We start from the raw sequence: 9,715 nt of genomic DNA, 5'->3' as shown, positions 1-9,715 counted from the left end.
ACTTCAACAGTGAAGAGGAGACTCCGGGATGCTGGCCTTCTAGGCAGAGTTCCTCTGTCCAGTCTCAACGTCAACAGTGAAGAGGAGACTCCGGGATGCCGGCCTTCTAGGCAGAGTTCCTCTGTCCAGTCTCAACGTCAACAGTGAAGAGGAGACTCCGGGATGCTGGCCTTCTAGGCAGAGTTCCTCTGTCCAGTCTCAACGTCAACAGTGAAGAGGAGACTCCGGGATGCCGGCCTTCTAGGCAGAGTTCCTCTGTCCAGTCTCAACATAAACAGTGAAGAGGAGACTCCGGGATGTTGGCCTTCTAGGCAGAGTTCCTCTGTCCAGTCTCAACGTCAACAGTGAAGAGGAGACTCCGGGATGCTGGCCTTCTAGGCAGAGTTCCTCTGTCCAGTCTCAACGTCAACAGTGAAGAGGAGACTCCGGGATGTTGGCCTTCTAGGCAGAGTTCCTCTGTCCAGTCTCAACGTCAACAGTGAAGAGGAGACTCCGGGATGCTGGCCTTCTAGGCAGAGTTCCTCTGTCCAGTCTCAACGTCAACAGTGAAGAGGAGACTCCGGGATGCTGGCCTTCTAGGCAGAGTTCCTCTGTCCAGTCTCAACGTCAACAGTGAAGAGGAGACTCCGGGATGCTGGCCTTCTAGGCAGAGTTCCTCTGTCCAGTCTCAACGTCAACAGTGAAGAGGAGACTCCGGGATGCTGGCCTTCTAGGCAGAGTTCCTCTGTCCAGTCTCAACATAAACAGTGAAGAGGAGACTCCGGGATGCTGGCCTTCTAGGCAGAGTTCCTCTGTCCAGTCTCAACGTCAACAGTGAAGAGGAGACTCCGGGATGCTGGCCTTCTAGGCAGAGTTCCTCTGTCCAGTCTCAACTTCAACAGTGAAGAGGAGACTCCGGGATGCTGGCCTTCTAGGCAGAGTTCCTCTGTCCAGTCTCAACGTCAACAGTGAAGAGGAGACTCCGGGATGCCGGCCTTCTAGGCAGAGTTCCTCTGTCCAGTCTCAACGTCAACAGTGAAGAGGAGACTCCGGGATGCTGGCCTTCTAGGCAGAGTTCCTCTGTCCAGTCTCAACGTCAACAGTGAAGAGGAGACTCCGGGATGCCGGCCTTCTAGGCAGAGTTCCTCTGTCCAGTCTCAACATAAACAGTGAAGAGGAGACTCCGGGATGTTGGCCTTCTAGGCAGAGTTCCTCTGTCCAGTCTCAACGTCAACAGTGAAGAGGAGACTCCGGGATGCTGGCCTTCTAGGCAGAGTTCCTCTGTCCAGTCTCAACGTCAACAGTGAAGAGGAGACTCCGGGATGTTGGCCTTCTAGGCAGAGTTCCTCTGTCCAGTCTCAACGTCAACAGTGAAGAGGAGACTCCGGGATGCTGGCCTTCTAGGCAGAGTTCCTCTGTCCAGTCTCAACGTCAACAGTGAAGAGGAGACTCCGGGATGCTGGCCTTCTAGGCAGAGTTCCTCTGTCCAGTCTCAACGTCAACAGTGAAGAGGAGACTCCGGGATGCTGGCCTTCTAGGCAGAGTTCCTCTGTCCAGTCTCAACGTCAACAGTGAAGAGGAGACTCCGGGATGCTGGCCTTCTAGGCAGAGTTCCTCTGTCCAGTCTCAACATAAACAGTGAAGAGGAGACTCCGGGATGCTGGCCTTCTAGGCAGAGTTCCTCTGTCCAGTCTCAACGTCAACAGTGAAGAGGAGACTCCGGGATGCTGGCCTTCTAGGCAGAGTTCCTCTGTCCAGTCTCAACGTCAACAGTGAAGAGGAGACTCCGGGATGCTGGCCTTCTAGGCAGAGTTCCTCTGTCCAGTCTCAACGTCAACAGTGAAGAGGCGACTCCAGGATGCTGGCCTTCTAGGCAGAGTTCCTCTGTCCAGTCTCAACGTCAACAGTGAAGAGGAGACTCCGGGATGCTGGCCTTCTAGGCAGAGTTCCTCTGTCCAGTCTCAACGTCAACAGTGAAGAGGCGACTCCAGGATGCTGGCCTTCTAGGCAGAGTTCCTCTGTCCAGTCTCAACGTCAACAGTGAAGAGGAGACTCCGGGATGCTGGCCTTCTAGGCAGAGTTCCTCTGTCCAGTCTCAACGTCAACAGTGAAGAGGCGACTCCAGGATGCCGGCCTTCTAGGCAGAGTTCCTCTGTCCAGTCTCAACGTCAACAGTGAAGAGGAGACTCCGGGATGCTGGCCTTCTAGGCAGAGTTCCTCTGTCCAGTCTCAACGTCAACAGTGAAGAGGTGACTCTGGGATGCTGGCCTTCTAGGCAGAGTTCCTCTGTCCAGTCTCAACGTCAACAGTGAAGAGGAGACTCCGGGATGCTGGCCTTCTAGGCAGAGTTCCTCTGTCCAGTCTCAACGTCAACAGTGAAGAGGCGACTCCGGGATGCTGGCCTTCTAGGCAGAGTTCCTCTGTCCAGTCTCAACGTCAACAGTGAAGAGGAGACTCCGGGATGCCGGCCTTCTAGGCAGAGTTCCTCTGTCCAGTCTCAACGTCAACAGTGAAGAGGAGACTCCGGGATGCTGGCCTTCTAGGCAGAGTTCCTCTGTCCAGTCTCAACGTCAACAGTGAAGAGGAGACTCCGGGATGCCGGCCTTCTAGGCAGAGTTCCTCTGTCCAGTCTCAACGTCAACAGTGAAGAGGAGACTCCGGGATGCTGGCCTTCTAGGCAGAGTTCCTCTGTCCAGTCTCAACGTCAACAGTGAAGAGGAGACTCCGGGATGCTGGCCTTCTAGGCAGAGTTCCTCTGTCCAGTCTTAACGTCAACAGTGAAGAGGAGACTCCGGGATGCTGGCCTTCTAGGCAGAGTTCCTCTGTCCAGTCTTAACGTCAACAGTGAAGAGGCGACTCCGGGATGCTGGCCTTCTAGGCAGAGTTCCTCTGTCCAGTCTCAACTTCAACAGTGAAGAGGAGACTCCTGCATGCTGGCCTTCTAGGCAGAGTTCCTCTGTCCAGTCTTAACGTCAACAGTGAAGAGGAGACTCCTGCATGCTGGCCTTCTAGGCAGAGTTCCTCTGTCCAGTCTTAACGTCAACAGTGAAGAGGAGACTCCGGGATGCTGGCCTTCTAGGCAGAGTTCCTCTGTCCAGTCTTAACGTCAACAGTGAAGAGGAGACTCCGGGATGCTGGCCTTCTAGGCAGAGTTCCTCTGTCCAGTCTCAACTTCAACAGTGAAGAGGAGACTCCTGCATGCTGGCCTTCTAGGCAGAGTTCCTCTGTCCAGTCTTAACGTCAACAGTGAAGAGGAGACTCCTGCATGCTGGCCTTCTAGGCAGAGTTCCTCTGTCCAGTCTTAACGTCAACAGTGAAGAGGAGACTCCGGGATGCTGGCCTTCTAGGCAGAGTTCCTCTGTCCAGTCTTAACGTCAACAGTGAAGAGGAGACTCCGGGATGCTGGCCTTCTAGGCAGAGTTCCTCTGTCCAGTCTTAACGTCAACAGTGAAGAGGAGACTCCGGGATGCTGGCCTTCTAGGCAGAGTTCCTCTGTCCAATCTTAACGTCAACAGTGAAGAGGAGACTCCGGGATGCTGGCCTTCTAGGCAGAGTTCCTCTGTCCAGTCTCAACGTCAACAGTGAAGAGGAGACTCCGGGACGCTGGCCTTCTAGGCAGAGTTCCTCTGTCCAGTCTCAACGTCAACAGTGAAGAGGTGACTCCGGGATGCTGGCCTTCTAGGCAGAGTTCCTCTGTCCAGTCTCAACGTCAACAGTGAAGAGGAGACTCCGGGATGCTGGCCTTCTAGGCAGAGTTCCTCTGTCCAGTCTCAACGTCAACAGTGAAGAGGAGACTCCGGGATGCTGGCCTTCTAGGCAGAGTTCCTCTGTCCAGTCTCAACGTCAACAGTGAAGAGGAGACTCCGGGATGCTGGCCTTCTAGGCAGAGTTCCTCTGTCCAGTCTCAACGTCAACAGTGAAGAGGCGACTCCGGGATGCTGGCCTTCTAGGCAGAGTTCCTCTGTCCAATGTACAATGTCTGTGTTATTTTGCCCATCTTAATCTTTTATTTTTATTGGCCAGTCTGAGATATGGCTTTTTCTTTGCAATTGAGGACTTGTGAGGCGTCTGTTTCTTTGTTCCTGGCCATTTTGAGCCTGTAATTGAACCCACAAATGCTGATGCTCCAGATACTCAACTAGTCTAAAGAAGAACAGTTTTATTGCTTCTTTAATCAGGACAAGAGTTTTCAGCTGTGCTAACATAATTGCAAAAGGGTTTTCTAATGACCAATTAGCCTTTTAAAATGATAAACTTGGATTAGCTAACACAACGTGCCATTGGAACACAGGAGTGATGGTTGCTGATAATGGGCCTCTGTACGCCTATGTAGATATTCCATAAAGAAATCTGCCGTTTCCAGCTACAATAGTCATTTACCACATTAACAATGTCGACACTGTATTTCTGATCAATTTAATATTATTTGAATGCTTTTCTTTCAAAAACAAGGACATTTCTAAGTGACTCCAAACTTTTGAACGGTAGTGTATATATATATATATATTACCTCAACTACCTCGACTAAACGGTGCCCCCGCACATTGACTCTAAAACAGTACCCCCCCTGTATATAGACTCTGTCTCTTTTTCACACATATTCTGCTCCCTTAATCACTGTAATTGTCCCCAAAGGGACACCATATTCCATTTATAGTGCACTCCTAGAAGAGTAGTAAATTAGGTGGGACGCGTCCTCAGTCTTTTTGATGTGCTGTAGAAAATAAAATCTGTTTTATGGGTATGTATTTTTGTTTGGCTATTTAAAAAGGCTTAGAGTTCGACCGGTGTGCCAAAGTAAAGTCCAGTTTTACTCTGTCTGGGTGGGCAGTTAGTGTTCTTATGGTAGATTTATCCAATCACAGAGTCTGGTACTAAAGGATGCCAGTTCCCATGTCACCCAGAAATAATCTGTTGTTTGGATTTCAAAATGTCATGTCCATAAATTCTCTATTTGGTTCATTGGAAGCAGCTTGTTGCATTATATTTCTGGGGCATTTGTGGTTTGTTGTGTTTTTGGAGTGGACAAATAATGGTGGTCTGTATGAATTAGACTGTATGAATTAGACTGTATGAATTAGACTGTATGAATTAGACTGTATGAATCAGACTGTATGAATTAGACTGTATGAATCAGACTGTATGAATTAGACTGTATGAATTAGACTGTATGAATTAGACTGTATGAATTAGATTGTATGAATTAGACTGCATGAATTAGACTGTATGAATTAGACTGTATGAATCAGACTGTATGAATTAGATTGTATGAATTAGACTGTATGAATTAGACTGTATGAATTAGACTGTATGAATTAGACTACATGAATTAGACTGTATGAATTAGACTGTATGAATTAGATTGTATGAATTAGACTGTATGAATTAGATTGTGTGAATCCCTCATCTGGGTTCTATCCCTCATCTGGGTTCTATCCCTCACCTGGGTTCTATCCCTCATCTGGGTTCTATCCCTCATCTGGGTTCTATCCTTCCTATGGGTTCTATCCCTCATCTGGGTTCTATCCCTCATCTGGGTTCTATCCCTCATCTGGCCTCTATCCCTCATCTGGGTTCTATCCATCCTCTGGGTTCTATCCCTCATCTGGGTTCTATCCTTCCTCTGGGTTCTATCCCTCATCTGGGTTCTATCCGTCATCTGGGCTCTATCCCTCATCTGGGTTCTATCCCTCATCTGGGCTCTATCCCTCATCTGGGTTCTATCCTTCCTCTGGGTTCTATCCCTCATCTGGGTTCTATCCTTCCTCTGGGTTCTATCCCTCATCTGGGTTCTATCCGTCATCTGGGCTCTATCCCTCATCTGGGTTCTATCCCTCATCTGGGTTCTATCCCTCATCTGGGCTCTATCCCTCATCTGGGCTATGTTCTTTATCTGGGTTCTATCCCTCATCTGGGTTCTATCCCTCATCTGGGCTCTATCCCTCATCTGGGTTCTATCCCTCATCTGGGTTCTATCCCTCATCTGGGTTCTATCCTTCCTCTGGGTTCTATCCCTCATCTGGGTTCTGTCCCTCATCTGGGTTCTATCCCTCATCTGGGCTCTATCCCTCATCTGGGTTCTATCCCTCATCTGGGTTCTATCCCTCATCTGGGCTCTGTTCTTTATCTGGGTTCTATCCCTCATCTGGGCTCTATCCCTCATCTGGGCTCTGTTCTTCATCTGGGTTCTATCCTTCCTCTGGGTTCTATCCTTCATCTGGGTTCTATCCTTTCTCTGGGTTCTATCCCTCATCTGGGTTCTATCCCTCATCTGGGTTATATCCTTCCTCTGGGTTCTATCCCTCATCTGGGTTCTATCCTTCCTCTGGGTTCTATCCCTCATCTGAGTTCTATCCCTCATCTGGGTTCTATCCATCATCTGGGTTCTATCCCTCATCTGGGTTCTATCCTTCCTCTGGGTTCTATCCCTCATCTGGGTTCTATCCCTCATCTGGGTTCTATCCCTCATCTGGGTTCTATCCCTCATCTGGGCTCTATCCCTCATCTGGGTTCTATCCTTCCTCTGGGTTTTATCCCTCATCTGGGTTCTATCCCTCATCTGGGTTCTATCCTTCCTCTGGGTTCTATCCCTCATCTGGGTTCTATCCCTCATCTGGGTTCTATCCCTCATCGGGGCTCTATCCCTCATCTGGGTTCTATCCCTCACCTGGGTTCTATCCCTCATCTGGGTTCTATCCCTCATCTGGGTTCTATCCTTCCTATGGGTTCTATCCCTCATCTGGGTTCTATCCCTCATCTGGGTTCTATCCCTCATCTGGGTTCTATCCTTCATCTGGGTTCTATCGATCATCTGGGTTCTATCCCTCATCTGGGTTCTATCCCTCATCTGGGTTCTATCCCTCATCTGGGTTCTATCCTTCCTCTGGGTTCTATCCCTCATCTGGGTTCTATCCTTCCTCTGGGTTCTATCCCTCATCTGGGTTCTATCCATCATCTGGGCTCTATCCCTCATCTGGGTTCTATCCCTCATCTGGGTTCTATCCCTCATCTGGGTTCTATCCCTCATCTGGGCTCTATCCCTCATCTGGGCTATGTTCTTTATCTGGGTTCTATCTATTATCTGGGCTCTATCCCTCATCTGGGTTCTATCCTTCCTCTGGGTTCTATCCCTCATCTGGGTTCATTCCTTCCTCTGGGTTCTATCCCTCATCTGGGTTCTGTCCCTCATCTGGGTTCTATCCCTCATCTGGGCTCTGTTCTTCATCTGGGTTCTATCCTTCCTCTGGGTTCTATCCTTCATCTGGGTTCTATCCTTTCTGTGGGTTCTATCCCTCATCTGGGCTCTATCCCTCATCTGGGCTCTGTTCTTCATCTGGGGTCTATCCTTCCTCTGGGTTCTATCCTTCATCTGGGTTCTATCCTTTCTCTGGGTTCTATCCCTCATCTGGGTTCTATACCTCATATGGGTTATTTCCTTCCTCTGGGTTCTATCCCTAATCTGGGTTCTATCCTTCCTCTGGGTTCTATCCCTCATCTGGGTTCTATCCATCATCTGGGTTCTATCCCTCATCTGGGTTCTATCCTTCCTCTGGGTTCTATCCCTCATCTGGGTTCTATCCCTCATCTGGGTTCTATCCCTCATCTGGGTTCTATCCCTCATCTGGGTTCTATCCCTCATCTGGGCTCTGTTCTTTATCTGGGTTCTATCCCTCATCTGGGGTCTATCCGTTCTCTGGGTTCTATCCCTCATCTGGGTTCTATCCCTCATCTGGGTTCTATCCCTCATCTGGGTTCTATCCCTCATCTGGGTTCTACCTCTCATCTGGGCTCTGTTCTTTATCTGGGTTCTATCCCTCATCTGGGTTCTATCCTCCTCTGGGTTCTATCCCTCATCTGGGTTCTATCCCTCATCTGGGCTCTATCCCTCATCTGGGTTCTATCCTTCCTCTGGGTTTTATCCCTCATCTGGGTTCTATCCCTCATCTGGGTTCTATCCTTCCTCTGGGTTCTATCCCTCATCTGGGTTCTATCCCTCATCGGGGCTCTATCCCTCATCTGGGTTCTATCCCTCACCTGGGTTCTATCCCTCATCTGGGTTCTATCCCTCATCTGGGTTCTATCCTTCCTATGGGTTCTATCCCTCATCTGGGTTCTATCCCTCATCTGGGTTCTATCCCTCATCTGGGTTCTATCCTTCATCTGGGTTCTATCGATCATCTGGGTTCTATCCCTCATCTGGGTTCTATCCCTCATCTGGGTTCTATCCCTCATCTGGGTTCTATCCTTCCTCTGGGTTCTATCCCTCATCTGGGTTCTATCCCTCATCTGGGTTCTATCCATCATCTGGGTTCTATCCCTCATCTGGGTTCTATCCTTCCTCTGGGTTCTATCCCTCATCTGGGTTCTATCCCTCATCTGGGTTCTATCCCTCATCTGGGTTCTATCCCTCATCTGGGCTCTATCCCTCATCTGGGTTCTATCCTTCCTCTGGGTTTTAATCCCTCATCTGGGTTCTATCCCTCATCTGGGTTCTATCCTTCCTCTGGGTTCTATCCCTCATCTGGGTTCTATCCCTCATCTGGGTTCTATCCCTCATCTGGGCTCTGTTCTTTATCTGGGTTCTATCCTCATCTGGGTTCTATCCTTCTCTGGGTTCTATCCCTCATCTGGGTTTCTATCCCTCATCTGGGTTCTATCCTTCCTCTGGGTTCTATCCCTCATCTGGGTTCTATACTTCCTCTGGGTTCTATCCCTCATCTGGGTTCTATCCCTCATCTGGGTTCTATCCCTCATTTGGGTTCTAACCCTCATCTGGGTTCTGTCCCTCATCTGGGTTCTATCCCTCATCTGGGTTCTATCCTTCCTCTGGGTCTATCCCTTATCTGTGTTCTATCCCTCATCTGGGTTCTATCCCTCATCTGGGTTCTATCCCTCATCTGGGTTCTACCTCTCATCTGGGCTCTGTTCTTTATCTGGGTTCTATCCCTCATCTGGGTTCTATCCTTCCTCTGGGTTCTATCCCTTATCTGGGTTCTATCCCTCATCTGGGTTCTATCCCTCATCTGGATTCTATCCCTCATCTGGGTTCTATCCTTCCTCTGGGTTCTATCCTTCCTCTGGGTTCTATCCCTCATCTGGGTTCTGTTTTCTCGTTTCTACCTGTAACCTTTTCAACCAAACTATTTTAGTGTTATTTTATATGTTGTTTTGAGGTGCTCCCTCCCTCCCTCCCTCCCTCCCTCCCTCCCTCCCTCCCTCCCTCCCTCCCTCCCTCCCTCCCTCCCTCCCTTCCCTCCCTCCCTCCCTCCCTCCCCCCCTCCCTCCCTCCCTCCCTGCCTCCCTCCTCCCTCCCTCCCTCCCTCCCTCCCTCTCTGCCTCTCTGCCTCTCTGCCTCTCCTTCCATGAGGGAATAGAAGCCCTGTGCCATATATTAATTTGAAATACTAGCTAAATGTCTCTGTTTCCATATCTCCTGTAATTCAGTAAGTCTCTATTCATGGGTCTTGGAAACAGCAGTTAAAATTGACTGTTATTTTACAGCGGAGGAACAAATAAGGGTCCTTTTATCAGATCAGATTTTTTATATGCTTTCTAAGACTGTGCTCTACTTTTCTCTCCCTCTTTTTCTCTCTCTCGTCTTTCTCTCCCTCTTTTCTCTCTGTCTTGATTATCCCTCCCCTCTCTATCCCTCTCTAACAATCCCTTCCGGCCCCTCTCTATACCCCTCCCTCCCTTCTCTACTACCCCTCTCTATCCCTCTCTAACCCTCCGGCCC

The sequence above is a fragment of the Oncorhynchus kisutch genome, linkage group LG25 (assembly GCF_002021735.2).
Source record: "Oncorhynchus kisutch isolate 150728-3 linkage group LG25, Okis_V2, whole genome shotgun sequence".
NCBI lineage: Eukaryota > Metazoa > Chordata > Actinopteri > Salmoniformes > Salmonidae > Oncorhynchus > Oncorhynchus kisutch.
Note: the sequence above shows the minus strand (reverse complement) of the source record.